We start from the raw sequence: 16,641 nt of genomic DNA, 5'->3' as shown, positions 1-16,641 counted from the left end.
TTAACCTATGGTTAGGACTCATAAGAACTTGAGAATTTCTTCTACAGCTATATTTGGTACGCCTGCAACTGAATCCATTTGACTTGTAAAGGCTGAGGAGCTTCAAAACTTTAAACACCTGTTGTGACATGCCGTGCAGTAAATATATATTATTTCCATGCAAAGAAAAAACAAAACAAGTTTTAGATTGTTACAGGGAAAAATTACAGTACACAAATTTTAGATTGTTTGTTATGTATTATTTCTCTTAAGTGTTAAATATATAAAATCATGCAGTTACTATAACTTCCTGTGTAAATAAAGACATAAATCCACGTAAGAGGTTTTTTTTCAATTCCTGCTTTGAAATGAAAACTAAGGAAAAATAAAAGATAAAGGTTAATTTCATATTTATTTAAAAACAAAATTATTTAAATATGTTATACATATGTATATATTTAATAAATAAATTTAATGTAATTCTAAGTATTATTACTGGAGTAAATTTTAATTATTTCACTATACATATAAAAATACAGTTAATATAATCTCTACTTATACAAATATGCTACAGTATTTACTGTATGCTATATAAATATATATAACTGCAGAATTATATTGTATAAAATAATTACATATTAATAAATAATACATTGCATAACTCATTAACACATCATATAATTTTTTTAGCAAATTCCTAAACCAAAATTTACCTCTCTGTCGATAATTTGTTGAAAACCTCTCTTTAAAATAGACTTATGGAATTTTTTAAGAGCTGTGATAAGGAAGTGTTCAGCTCACCCCCCCATGCTCACCTGTTTCTGTCTGCCAATTTCCGCCATCTTTACAGACAGATCTGGCCCGTCAGCTTTTAACCCTTTCAAAGCAGCTTCAGTGGAAGACTCTTGAATCATTTGATAAGGCTTTATACAAATATGTAACTTTCTTCGTATTTCATAGATGTGATTTTGGGTATAACTCAGATTTGGAAATGTTGATTTTGGCTTCTGATAAGATTTAATTATGTCTGTTTTAGTATAATTTGATTTCCTTTCAAGATTCTCATGTTTTCTAGAAAAATCAAGGGATTGCGCACATTCTAATAAAGAATCTTTTTGTGACGCAATAACACGAGATGCAGAATTTAGGAATCCAAATTTGCTTACAAAACAATTTATCATTGATTGTTTATTCAAATTTGTAATGACAGTTTTGTACAACCTTTCAAATATGGACATGAATGTAAAAGTACATTCTTTCCGGCCAATCTTCAATTTTAGAAGAATATCAATATCTGGATAATTTTCTTTTAGCCCACAGAATATCAACATTTTTAATCTTTCTACATCAGTCATTTCTTCATGTAACTCATCACTCTGCATTTTTAATGAAAACCTTCTGGAAAAAGTTACTGGAAGCCACATGTTAAACAACTGATTTTTCTCCTCATTAGTCAAGTCAAACTTATCAGCACAACTCTCAAATATCTCTGAATTTCTGCACACATGGATTTTGACATCATATGCAGGAATGATTTTGCATAATTTTAACAAGATTTTCCTAGATTTAGTTTGGAGTTGGGCCTCTGAGTCGTCTTCTATTTTTAGTGGCCCTTGTACATCTGTCCCTCATACATCATCTTTGTCAGTTGTAATGTCTCCTACGTTTCCTCCATCTTGTTTTAAATCATGAGACACAAGGTCACCTTGAGTGGCCATTACAGACACATGCGTCACATCTTGTTCACTCTCCACATTACAGTTAATCTTGGGAACATCATTAGTATCAACTGGTACTATTTTTACACGGTCATTTTTGAATTTTTCTGTAACGAACTTGTGAAATACGTCAACCATATGTAAAATATTTTTAATTTGCTCTTTTTCTTTTTTTCTAGATATTAGCTAAGAATCTAACTTTAGATTTGCTATCTTGCATTCTGCAAATAAAGAAAGCCAGAATATTTCTAAGCTAGATTTGTACAAACTTACAAATTCCATCTGACTTGATTTAGAATACGTATTAATTAAATCCATTTTTCTTACCTTGAAATATCTCAGCTTGCAGTTTCTTTGCTGTACAAAGCTGGGCTCTGATCATCAACACGTCTATTTTCAGCACGTCTGTCTTCAGCATGTCTGGCACTTGTAGTACTCCTACTACTTGTCAATCCAACTGGCACCTGTTAAGTCTCCTTACTCATAGGTTCTTGTGAAATCTTAGTGACTTGAAGTTTTGTAGTGGAATTCCTGAAAACTTGCACAACATCTAGCAAAGATCTTCTCTCTTCCCCCATGTGCAAGGTGAAGGAAATTCATGCAAAAATAGCACAAAAAATCAAAACTGGCTGGCTTGGCCAATGTTAAATATGCTTATTTTGCACATTTATTTAATCAAGACTATTCACCAGATGCGTTACTCTTAAAGAAAAAATGTCATGATATTCTCATAAAAAATGTAGTGATTTATTGAATTGTCCACGGAAAAAACACATTGCAGCAAAACATAAAAATAGATGAAATAGTTACAAACAGATTGTCCATTTGTAAATATCAGCGCTTGTTCCTCTTCGTTTCTGAGATGGAATAGAAGTCTTAGTAAAATCATGGAGTAGAATCATGGCTATCAGCTGTTCCTTTCTTCTGTGACTTGTCTGGCGTCCATGGAGAATGATGGTGAAGGCAGGAGGTGACAGCCCCCACGTGACAGACCCCTCCATCTCCTAAGAGCTGTGTTTATAAATTTGCCCTACAGATCACGTGTTCTCTCTATATGGTGTTAACTTATACTCTGAGCTACATATACAGAAATAGCTTTTTGTAATGTCAGCAAGAAGCAATGTGTTCTTTACTGAACACATTCAGAATAAGAATAATTCAATTAATAATTAGTATTTAACAGAGAACACATCAGCATAGGGCCAATATTGTTTGGGGAGAGAGGATAGATCTGTGGGTACCTCGGTAGTAGCAACCTGAATGCATTCCCTCTGACATCTACCCCCACAAGATTCACCCCATGCCAAAATTCTGCCTGTGGACCACTCAATATGAGGAAAGTGGTACCGTATCCAAGGTATCCCTAACAGGACCTCATCAATTCCCTCAGGAATGACGAGTAGAGAAATAATCTCCTGATGAGATGGCAACATGGACAGAGTGAAAGTGATGGTCTGGTGTGTTATCTGTCAGGGCAGTGTTGACCCATTCACCACTCGTGCGGTAACTGGTTGAGCTAGCATTAGCAGGGGAATTGTGTGACGTTGGGCGAAGGCTGAAGACATAAAATTGCCCTCCGCCCCAGAATCCACACAGAGCTCTACCGAGTGGGAGAATTAGCCTATAGTAATTGACCCCTTAATGGACAATTTGGAGGCAAACGTCTCCTTGTCTAGTGTATCTCCACCTACTGCCACTAGACACTGACGTTTCCTCGATCGCTGGTGACATCTGGTGGCAAAATGTCCTGACTGCTGGCAAACATGACAGACCTTGAGTGTACGAGCGGCCCTAGACTTGGATCTCGCTCGTGACACCTCCATGGCCTCAAGTGACTCAGGGACCAGGATCGGAGATTCCAAAGATTTGGCAAAAGGTGGGAGCCAGCCCAAACCTCTGTCCACACTGGGCTCGCTCTAACCTCCACTCATAAAAATGGAGGTCAATATGAGTGGACACAGCTATTACAGTGGGGCAAAAAAGTATTTAGTCAGTCAGCAATAGTGCAAGTTCCACCACTTAAAAAGATGAGAGGCGTCTGTAATTCACATCATAGGTAGACCTCAACTATGGGAGACAAACTGAGAAAAAAAAATCCAGAAAATCACATTGTCTGTTTTTTTATCATTTTATTTGCATATTATGGTGGAAAATAAGTATTTGGTCAGAAACAAACAATTAAGATTTCTAGCTCTCACAGACCTGTAACTTCTTCTTTAAGAGTCTCCTCTTTCCTCCACTCATTACCTGTAGTAATGGCACCTGTTTAAACTTGTTATCAGTATAAAAAGACACCTGTGCACACCCTCAAACAGTCTGACTCCAAACTCCACTATGGTGAAGACCAAAGAGCTGTCAAAGGACACCAGAAACAAAATTGTAGCCCTGCACCAGGCTGGGAAGACTGAATCTGCAATAGCCAACCAGCTTGGAGTGAAGAAATCAACAGTGGGAGCAATAATTAGAAAATGGAAGACATTCAAGACCACTGATAATCTCTCTCGATCTGGGGCTCCACGCAAAATCCCACCCCGTGGGGTCAGAATGATCACAAGAACGGTGAGCAAAAATCCCAGAACCACGCGGGGGGAACTAGTGAATGAACTGCAGAGAGCTGGGACCAATGTAACAAGGCCTACCATAAGTAACACACTACGCCACCATGGACTCAGATCCTGCAGTGCCAGACGTGTCCCACTGCTTAAGCCAGTACATGTCCAGGCCCGTCTGAAGTTTGCTAGAGAGCATTTGGATGATCCAGAGGAGTTTTGGGAGAATGTCCTATGGTCTGATGAAACCAAACTGGAACTGTTTGGTAGAAACACAACTTGTCGTGTTTGGAGGAAAAAGAATACTGAGTTGCATCCATCAAACACCATACCTACTGTAAAGCATGGTGGTGGAAACATCATGCTTTGGGGCTGTTTCTCTGCAAAGGGGCCAGGACGACTGATCCGGGTACATGAAAGAATGAATGGGGCCATGTATCGTGAGATTTTGAGTGCAAACCTCCTTCCATCAGCAAGGGCATTGAAGATGAAACGTGGCTGTGTCTTTCAACATGACAATGATCCAAAGCACACCGCCAGGGCAACGAAGGAGTGGCTTCGTAAGAAGCATTTCAAGGTCCTGGAGTGGCCTAGCCAGTCTCCAGATCTCAACCCTATAGAAAACCTTTGGAGGGAGTTGAAAGTCCGTGTTGCCAAGCGAAAAGCCAAAAACATCACTGCTCTAGAGGAGATCTGCATGGAGGAATGGGCCAACATACCAACAACAGTGTGTGGCAACCTTGTGAAGACTTACAGAAAACGTTTGACCTCTGTCATTGCCAACAAAGGATATATTACAAAGAATTGAGATGAAATTTTGTTTCTGACCAAATACTTATTTTCCACCATAATATGCAAATAAAATGATAAAAAAACAGACAATGTGATTTTCTGGATTTTTTTTTCTCAGTTTGTCTCCCATAGTTGAGTTCTACCTATGATGTAAATTACAGACGCCTCTCATCTTTTTAAGTGGTGGAACTTGCACTATTGCTGACTGACTAAATACTTTTTTGCCCCACTGTAACTCCTCCAGTGTGGCGGGAATCTACCTAGTGGCCAGAGCATCCTTTACGTGGTCAGCCAGCCCCCTCCAAAATATTGGGATAAGGGCTTTATCAGACCACTCCAACTCAGATGCTAGGGTATGGAAGTGGACGGCAAAATGGCTGACCAAGGACGAGCCCTGAGTCAATGCCAACAGTTGGAGCGCCGTATCATGGGTGACTCGAGGTCCTAAAAAGACCTTTTTCAGAGTGCTCAAGAACAGCGGAGCACTCTGCAGCACATTATCACCACACTCCCACAGTGGCGTAGCCCACTCCAATGCCCTGTCCGACAGGAGAGACACTATAAATCCCACCTTTGCCCGCACTGTGGGGAAACGTGCAGCCAGAAGCTCGAGATGTATAGAGTACTGGCTCACGAAAACCCTACTTGATTTACTATCTCCAAAAAATTTCCCTGGCAGTGGGAGGCGAGAAAGAGTCGGAGCAGGGGTGGCAGTGAACAAGGTTGCTGCAGCTACGCTAGCAGTCTGAACAGCAACTGCAGTAACATCCACTGCTGAGGTTGAGCGCTCAAGAGCCGCCAACCTACCCTCCAGCTGCTGGATGCCCCGCAAAGATTGCTGTTTATCCGCCATTTACTAGCCAGACACTGACGCTAGTATTATGTTAGGGTTTGGCGGAACGCACCAAATATTTTTATAGTAATAGGTGCGTTCGCAACCAGGGGTCCACCGTGCAGGAGTAGAACCCGCTGCTAGTAACTGACGTACAATATGGTGGTATAAGTGAACTCTGTTACTTCACAGAGTCACTTAGGACAAGACAACACTGTGCCCTGTTAACCTCACAGAGGAACACAGCTACCAAATAGAGCAAACAGTGGTCATGCAGTCAGAATAGCACACGTCAAACCAATCTAATCAGTTTTTATGAAGAGGTAAGCTATAGGCTGGACCACGGTGAGTCATTGGACGTGGTATATCTCGATTTTTCCAAAGCATTTGATACCGTGCCGCACAAGAGGTTGGTACACAAAATGAGAATGCTTGGTCTGGGGGAAAATGTGTGTAAATGGGTTAGTAACTGGCTTAGTGATAGAAAGCAGAGGGTGGTTATAAATGGTATAGTCTCTAACTGGGTCGCTGTGACCAGTGGGGTACCGCAGGGGTCGGTATTGGGACCTGTTCTCTTCAACATATTCATTAATGATCTGGTAGAAGGTTTACACAGTAAAATATTGATATTTGCAGATGATACAAAACTATGTAAAGCAGTTAATACAAGAGAAGATAGTATTCTGCTACAGATGGATCTGGATAAGTTGGAAACTTGGGCTGAAAGGTGGCAGATGAGGTTTAACAATGATAAATGTAAGGTTATACACATGGGAAGAAGGAATCAATATCACCATTACACACTGAACGGGAAACCACTGGGTAAATCTGACAGGGAGAAGGACTTGGGGATCCTAGTTAATGATAAACTTACCTGGAGCAGCCAGTGCCAGGCAGCAGCTGCCAAGGCAAACAGGATCATGGGGTGCATTAAAAGAGGTCTGGATACACATGATGAGAGCATTATACTGCCTCTGTACAAATCCCTAGTTAGACCGCACATGGAGTACTGTGTCCAGTTTTGGGCACCGGTGCTCAAGAAGGATATAATGGAACTAGAGAGAGTACAAAGGAGGGCAACAAAATTAATAAAGGGGATGGGAGAACTACAATACCCAGATAGATTAGCGAAATTAGGATTATTTAGTCTAGAAAAAAGACGACTGAGGGGCGATCTAATAACCATGTATAAGTATATAAGGGGACAATACAAATATCTCGCTGAGGATCTGTTTATACCAAGGAAGGTGAGGGGCACAAGGGGGCATTCTTTGCGTCTGGAGGAGAGAAGGTTTTTCCACCAAAATAGAAGAGGATTCTTTACTGTTAGGGCAGTGAGAATCTGGAATTGCTTGCCTGAGGAGGTGGTGATGGCGAACTCAGTCGAGGGGTTCAAGAGAGGCCTGGATGTCTTCCTGGAGCAGAACAATATTGTATCATACAATTATTAGGTTCTGTAGAAGGATGTAGATCTGGGGATTTATTATGATGGAATATAGGCTGAACTGGATGGACAAATGTCTTTTTTCGGCCTTACTAACTATGTAACTATGTAACTATGTAAATCTCCTCACCGGAGGTGCCGGTATTCTAGGGGCTTATTTCAGCCGAACCCTGAAACCACATACATATGACCACACTGGCGCTGAACACATAACTTAGTTGATAATAGCGCAGGGCCATGTGGTCGTGCAAACCTTTTATAGCTACAGCAACTTCAGGACCTTCCTAGAGGACCAATGGGAGCTGCTACAGTACCTGACCCACTTCAGGACCTTCCTAGAGGACCAATGGGAGCTGCTGTAGTATCTGAGCATGTGACCCCCAACCTCCAATGAGAGGTCTTACCCTGAGCATGCTCAGAAATGGAAAAGCAGGACTTAGTCCCAGAGACATCTGCTCTCCGCTGACCAGTACTGCTACAATGGCTGAGCCTGGAAAGGCAGCAGTAACCATCCGCACCGTATCAGGCTGAGCCAGACGCTGGGACAGACGTCTCCGTTGAGCAGGCTCCACTGCAGCTGGAGCAGAATGGGAGACCTCAGCGGAGATGGCTCGAGATTCCCCCTGTCCAGATGTGGGAACTCGACCCCTAACAAATCCCTTTATAAATGGAAATTCGACATAATACCTCTGTTAGCATATGCCATATACTGCTCATATACGCAGCATCCTAGTATGTGGGCGGAACGCCTTTATACAAAATAAGTGTTCCCCTGTGTCATGTTATTTCCACTCTGCTGTCCAGGAAGGAGGTGCTGAGGCCTCCAGTCTACAACTTGTAGCTGCACAGACACAACAGTCAGCAACCACGTCCAGTTCATTGTCCCAGCGCAGCGTTCAGTTGTCCCTTGTCAGGATATATGTCTGTTCACAGATTATTAGTTAGATAGGGCATACATATTTGTTAGCAATTTACATTGTTCGGTGCTGGACGAAGACGATTGCTGACTTTTCCAGGTTCCCAAATCAGACCTGTATCTCTTTATTAAACTGTTGCTTCACTTACAATTTCTAAATTTGGGTTCTTACAAAAAAATGGTGGTGGGTATTGGCTAGTTTCTGCATATTTTAAGCACATCTAAGAGACTGGGTTTATACACTCCACAGACCTATTCAGGCCGCAGCCTTACAAATATTGGAGCATGGTTATTGCCATGCTAAGGCCTTTACCTGAGCTCTGTAGCGCTGCCTGTCACCTGAGTAATACACTCCACAGACCTCGACACTCTCTGGGACATATCCTGTAATTACTCCATTGTTGCTCAAAACCATGCAAAATATACATTCTGACCGATTGGATAGTTTCAAGAAAAATTGCGTAGGCTTGTGCAGATTGGTCAATCTCACTCCTGGCACTTTCCCTTGAGGAGGTTGCTTCCAAGTAAAATGAGGCTTGTACATGTTCCTGACATGTGTTTCTGGCCTGACAGACTGACCACAATACAGGCCCTCGCTTGCATATACTGTATTCTGAATTTAATTGGAGTCTGGTAGAATCAAATTTACTGACTTGATCATACAGCTCCCCAACTCCTATATTATATTCACCTTACAGCAGCTTCACCAGCTATAACAGTGGTTCCATTGGGATCTGGTGGCAAAAATGAACTGTGGACCTTACAAAATGCATGTTTCACAGCACTTGGTGGTCGTCTGAAAATTAAGAGTGAGAGCCACAAAATGATATAGCGGTGGACATGGTGTTGGTGGCGAGTAAAGCCCAAATTCAAATGGACATGTTTGAAATGGCATTGTAAAGGGATGGGGAACATGTACTCCACTATCTGACTTACTATTCGGCATGAGGGAGGGATCTCCCAAAGGTAGGAGTGAGAGCTCTCCAATATGTATGATACAGAGCCACCTGATGGCCCTTACCAAACTCAGGTTTCATGGCAGCTGCTGGAACTCTGCTAACACAGGGCTACAAAAAATATTTTTTTAAATCATCGCACCTGACTTTGTACTTTTCTGAATCATGTTTTGTCCTGATTTAAAAAATGTATATAGTTTTTCTGTAGCACGTATAGTTTCCCTGGAGCAGCATAATTATTATAAGGTACAGGAAATATACTGGTGACATTAAGAACACAGCAATCTACATATCAGAAAAAAAATGCTTCACCTTATTGAACCTAAATAATTTCACATGCAAAATACAGGAAAGATATATATCTTGGTACCGTGTTAGCCAGTAGATAGAAAAATATTTAGAATTGAGAGTCCTCAGTGGTTGATACCTTTTAATGGCTAACTGAAAAGATGGTAACAAATTGCAAGCTTTCGAGACTACACAGGTCTCTTCATCAGGCATAGACTAAATGTTGTGTTTATGTTGTGCATAAACATGTGATTCTTCAGAATTTGTACTAGTCTATGCCTGATGAAGAGTCCTGTGTAGTCTCGAAAGCTTGCAATTTGTTACCATCTTTTCAGCTCATCATTAAAAGGTATCAACCACTGAGGACTCTCAATTCTAAATATTTTTTTTACATGCAAAATAGAAACCAAAACATGAGAAGAAGTTAAAAGCGCTTGACATTAGGCTGTCGTTGATACGATTTTTCAGGGTTGTCCCTATATAACATCCAACAGTAATCTGCCATCATTGACTCATTCCAAAAACCCAATACTTTAATGTCCTGGTGAAAGCACTCGCCTTGTTCATTGTTTACATCCACAAGATGTTGAGGGAAGAAATCAAAATTTGAATGGAAAAAGTTCATTTTCAGAGACATGTGACATCCAAGACATTGGTATGCATATAGCAGTTGCTCAACACCTTCAACGTATTCTGAAGATTTTTTTTCCGAAGAAGTTTTCACAGAGCCACTTGAAGCTTTTCCAAGATCTCAATTCCTTATCGTTTAGAGTTCCTTCAAACACATAATCTCTCATAAGCTCTCTCATCTAAGGACCAACAAATACCCTTTCCTTCAGTTTTTCTGGTAAAATGCTGGAGAATTTCTGGAACCCTTGTGAATTTGTCTTTGCAATGGCTTTCACAAAGTTTTTAATCAATCCTAACTTTATTAGTAGTGGAGGAAGAAAGAGTTTTGTTGGAGCAACTAAAGGATTATGCTGAACATTGTCTCTACCTGGAGCATAGATGTTTCTCTGTCAAACATAATGCTCTTCTGTATTTCTACTGTCCCATAAACACAAGAAGCAACAATATTTTGTGAAACCTCCTTGCATTCCCATTAGCAGACCAATCGCTTTCAAATCTCCACAGATATTCCATTTATGATGCTTGTATTGTATAGCATCCAAAACAACTGACAGATTTTCATTACTTTCCTTTAGATGACATCAGTGAGCAAGCAACACTGCTTTTCAACTTCTCTGATGTGAGTCAATAAACAGTCACTGTAACAAATACTCTTGATTCAGTTCTTCAAAGAGGCCATTCACATTGTTACAGTACACGATTGGTCAATCAACTGAGAATAATTGTGTTAAAGTGTTACTTCTGTTTCCGTAATAGCACACTTTGACTTAATCATGACGAAGATTCTTCTGTTTCAACTTAGATGAAAGAAGTTCAGCTTTATCTTTTGACAATGAAATGTCTCTGGTGAGATCATTTAATTAATGTTGAGTAAAGCATTCTGGCTGCTCGGCTTCTCCATCTGGTACATACTCATCTTGACTTGAGGTCGCCATGTTTTCGCTAGTAGCTTCAGCTCCATAGTCTTCATATTCTACTTCATTTTCATCCTATCCAGACAACTTACTGGTACAGGAACTGGCAAGGTACCATCATGTGGAAGTGGCCTAATCTTAGTTTCAAGTTCAGGATAATTAACCCTTTTACCCCCGAGAGTGGTTTACATATTAATGACCAAGCCCATTTTTACAATTCTGACCACTGTCAATTTATGAGGTAATAAGTCTGGAATGTTTCAATGGATCCCGGTGATTCTGGCTCTGTCTTTTCATGACATATTGTACTTCATGATAGTGGTAACATTTCTTTGATGTGACTTGCGATTATTTGCGAAAAACAGAAATTTGGCAAAAATTTGGAAAATTATGCAATTTTCCAACTTTGAATTTTAAAGCCGTTAAATCAGAGATATGTCACACAAAATACTTAATAAGTAACATTTCCCATAAGTCTACTTTGCATTAACACAATTTTGAAACCACATTTTTTTTTGTTAGGAAGTTAAGGGTTAAAAGTTAAACAGCTATTTCTCATTTTTACAACACCATTTTTTTAGGGACCACCTCACACTTGAAGTCACTTTGAGGGGTCTATGTAATAGAAAATACCCCAAAATGAAACCATTCTAAAAACTACACCCCTCAAGGTGTTCAAAACCACATTCAAGATGTTAATTAACCCTTCAAGTGCTTCACATGAATTTTTGGAATGTTTAAAAATGAACATTTAACTTTTATTCACCAAAAAATTAATTCAGACCAAATTTTTTTATTTTAACAACAATTACAGTAGAAATTGGACCACAAACGTTGTTGTACAATTTGTTCTGAGTATGCTGATACCCAATATGTGCAGGCAAACTACTGTTTGAGCGCATGGCAGAGCTTGGAAGGGAAGGAGCGCCATTTGACTTTTCAATGCAAAATTGGCTGGATTTGAGAACGGAGGCCATGTCAAGTTTGGAGAGCCCCTGATGTGCCTAAACAGTGGAAATCTCCCACAAGTGACACCATTTTGGAAAGTAGACCCCCCTAAGGAACGTTCATAGATGTGTGGTGAGCACTTTGAACCCCCAAGTGCTTCACAGAAATTTATAACTTAGAGCTGTAAAAATATAAAATCATATTTTTTTCACAAGAATGATCTTTTCACCCTCAATTGTTATTTTATCAAGGGTAACAGAAAAAATTGGACCACAAAAGTAGTTGTGCAATTTCTTTTGAGTATGCTCATATCCCATATGTGGGAGTAAACCACTGTTTGGGCGCATGGCAGAGGTCGGAAGGGAAGGAGTACGTTTTACTTTTTCAACGCAAAATTGGCTGGAATAAAGATTGGACGACATGTTGTGTTTGGAGAGCTCCTGATGTGCCTAAACAGTGGAAACCCCCCACAAGTGACACCATTTTGGAAAGTAGATCCCCCTAAGGAACTTTTATAGATGTGTGGTGAGCACTTTGAACCCCCAAATGCTTCACAGAAGTTTGTAAAATAGAGCCATAAAAATAAAAAATCATATTCTGTTTTACATTAATGATATTTTCACCCGCAATTTTTTATTTTTCTAAGGGTAACAGAAGAAAATGGACCCCAACAGTTATTGTGCAATTTGTCCTGAGTATGCTGATACCCCATATGTGGGGGTAAACCACTGTTTGGGTGCATGGCAGAGATCAGAAGGGAAGGAGCACCAGATTTTACTGTTATGTTTTGCATGTGCCACTGGGAGAGCCCATGAAGTGCCAAAACAACAGAACTCCCATAAGTGACCCCACTTTAGTAACTAGACTTCTCAATGAATTCATCTAGGGGTGCAGTGATCATATTGACACAATGGGTGTGTCACAGAATTTTATACCATTGGGTAGTGAGGACAAAATAACTACATTTTTACCACCAAAATTTTGTGTTTTAGCCAAAGATTTTACATTTTCACACAAGATGTTGGTAAAAATGGCAACAAAATTTCTCCCACAATTTCTATTGAATGTGACAATACCCCATATGTGCCTGTACAGTGCTACTTAGCCATGTGGAGAGACTGAGGAGGAAGGGAGCGCTATTTGCCTTTTCAAGCGAATGGGTCTGTGCACATGTAAGTGTGTTTCCACCGACCGTGTGTCCGTGGGCAAAACACGCTGACATGTCCATTTTTTAATTTCAGCACAGGCCATAAAACATCCCACACACGTGCATACACATAAGACACATGGACGTCATCAATGCGACACGCCGGGGAAGAAGTATTACAGTAAGCGCTGTGCCCAGGCGCCGGGTGCTGAACACGACTCTCCTCATTCTTCCCTTCTCTGACGGTGATTGGGCTCCCCCCAATCGCTCAGATGGACTATTCCGACCGATCAAATTGGACCTGGTCACATGAACAGAATAGTACGTCTGATGTCAGAAAGGGGTTAGTCTTATGTTAGTTCTTTGCAGAAAATCCCTTCAGCTTGAGTAACAGTCATTACTAGTGTTGAGCATTCCGATACCGCAAGTATCGGGTATCGGCCGATACTTGCGGTATCGGAATTCCGATACCGAGATCCGATACTTTTGTGGTATCGGGAATCGGAATCGGAAGTTCCCAGTGTATGGTTCCCAGGGTCTGAAGGAGTGGAAACTCTCCTCCAGGCCCTGGGATCCATATCCATGTAAAAAATAAAGAATTAAAATAAAAAATAGGGATATACTCACCCTCTGACGCGCCCTGGTAGTAACCGGCAGCCTGCTTTGCTTAAAATGAGCGCGTTCAGCACCTTCCATGACGTCACGGCTTCTGATTGGTCGCGTGCGCTCATGTGACCGCCACGCGACCAATCACAAGCCGTGACGTCATTCTCAGGTCCTATATTCCGAATTCTAGGAATTTAGGAACTGAGAATTACGTCACGGCTTGTGATTGGTCGCGAGGCGGTCACATGAGCGCATGCGACCAATCAGAAGCCGTGACGTCATGGAAGGCCCTAAACGCGCTCATTTTAAGCAAAGAAGGCTGCCGGTTAACAGCGGTGAGGTGCAGGGGCCTCCGGAGAGGTGAGTATATCAATATTTATTATTTTAATTCTTTATTTTACACATTAATATGGATCCCAGGGCCTGAAGGAGAGTTTCCTCTCCTTCAGACCCTGGGAACCATCAGGATACCTTCTGATACTTGGTGTCCCATTGACTTGTATTGGTATCGGGTATCGGTATCGGCGATATCCGATACTTTTCGGGTATCGGCCGATACTATCCGATACCGATACTTTCAAGTATCGGACGGTATCGCTCAACACTAGTCATTACTATGATTTTTGGGTTCTCTCCAAATCATGGGAACAGCAAATGACATAGCCACATTTCTCATATTTAACCAGTCATGAAGACCATTTGAACAACTTGAGCATTTCACATGAGAGGCCCATATTTTGTCTTGATCACCAAGTGGACAAAAAGTACATCTGGGACATCTTTTTAATATCATTCATGAATGATTGAACGTACTTGGCCTTTTGGTGTAAAAGAACCACACACATAGCAGAATCTGTTCGTATGATTGATACACTGTCGACGCATTTTCTCCTTTAAATCAGATCAAACAATAGAGTAAGTTCACTTCAATGGTGGTGACAAACTAAAAAGAAATGCGATGAGCCGACCGACTATATGTAGATATTTCTTCAGAGATGACAGCGGCAGCTTCTATTTAGAACTGATTTTACTGGAGGTAATCAGGTAGCTAACTATACAGTATACAGTTGTGAGGTAAACGGGTCAGCCTATTCCTTACAGATGAACCTTTGCAGACAGGCAGGCTCTCAGTGTGATATTGGCTGCTTTCCGGTTTCTCTCTCTGTGGAGACCCTCACTCAGTTACACCTCATTGGCAGAGCTGTTTTCTTCCCACTAAGGCGATTCGCCCTCCCAGAAGTGCAGTGAAAATCCTTGCACAATGGTGGCTGTCTGCTGCCTTCCCTTTTATCTCCCTGTGGCAAGGCTTAGATCCCTGTAGAGGCCTGTCTCCTGTCAGAGTCTCACATAACAGTCCTTGCTGCCATCCTTTTCTGACTGGCTCAAATCTTATCGCCTCATAACAGTTAGCTACTCCCCATAACATGTGACTTTCCAAGAAGCAGTCAATGGTTGACTGCACTGTCAATACACCTTCCCATAAAGCTCACAAAAACCTTTACTGATATTGTCCCTGTAAGAAAATTCACAATTAAGTAAGACAAGCAAAGAAATGGGAATAACATAGGAAAAACCACATACATTGAAAATGCAGAAATAACGTAATAACAAAAATACTCCTATCTCAGAAACTTTATGTGATAGAGCAAAAAAAGCATATTTTTTAATCAGCACATCAAACTCCATAAAATATACATACTGTATTATCTATGCTGATGATTTTTTTGTGTTGACCAGTGTAATTGTCAGCGAGGACCACATAATGACATGGCGGTGGACATGGTGGCGGTGGTGGGCAAAGCCCAAAATTCAAATTGGCATTTTTGGAATGGCATTGTAAAGGGATGGGGAATATGTATTCCTCTATCTTGCTAACTATTTGGCGCGAGGGAGGGTCTTCCCAAATGTAGCAGTGAGAATCCTCACAAATGTTAAAGTAAAAAATAAAGCCAAAACGCTCCAAGTGAACATATGCTAAATGAATGGTTTTTAAAAAATTTATTTTGTGTTATATACATGTAATTATGAAGTGTTTCTTATAATTTTTCCCTTTAAAAAAAAATATTTGCTTTGGTTTTGGAAGGTCTTTTTAAAATCAATAGTCTGACAACATTATTCCCAGATACCATATATGAGTCAGAAAGGCACACAGGCATCTTTTCCATGCTGTTTGCATTTAGTTTTAGCTCTTTCCCATCCATTTCAGCTTTTTTCTCATGCGTCCAGACCTGTTTGTTGGGTCCAGCAGAAAAATGTTCGGCTTTCCCATTGACTTGCATTGCATTTGTTAATCGGTACGAACACACGGATATTAGAAATTATTCTTGCCCATTTTCCCGAATCAGAATATTTCACTATTCGATCATCACTAGTCTCAGCTGCAGGGTCAGCTTACTAGCGCAATGAGTATGAGTGCTACCCAGAACCCTCTGCTGCAAGAAGTAACTACTAGGGTCGAGCGAAACGGATCGGTCATTTTCATAAGTCGCCGACTTTTGGCAAAGTCGGGTTTCATGAAACCCGACCCGATCCCTGTGTGGGGTCGGCCATGCGGTACGTGACTTTTGCGCCAAAGTCGCGTTTCAATGACGCTAAAAGCGCCATTTCTCAGCCAATGAAGGTGGACGCAGAGTGTGGGCAGCGTGATGACATAGATCTCAGTCCCCACCATCTTAGAGAAGGTCATTGCAGTGATTGGCTTGCTTTCTGCGGCATCACAGGGGCTATAAAGGGGCGTTCCCGCCGACAGCCATCTTACTGCTGCTGATCTGAGCGTAGGGAGAGGTTGCTGCCGCTTCGTCAGAAGCAGGGATAGTGTTAGGCAGGGTACATTCACCCCCAAACCGCTTGTGCTGTAGCGATTTCCACTGTCCAACACCACCTTTTGTTTGCAGGGACAGTGGAAGCTACATTTTTTTTTCC

Source organism: Ranitomeya variabilis, chromosome 5 (genome assembly GCF_051348905.1).
Source record: "Ranitomeya variabilis isolate aRanVar5 chromosome 5, aRanVar5.hap1, whole genome shotgun sequence".
Lineage (NCBI taxonomy): Eukaryota > Metazoa > Chordata > Amphibia > Anura > Dendrobatidae > Ranitomeya > Ranitomeya variabilis.
Note: the sequence above shows the minus strand (reverse complement) of the source record.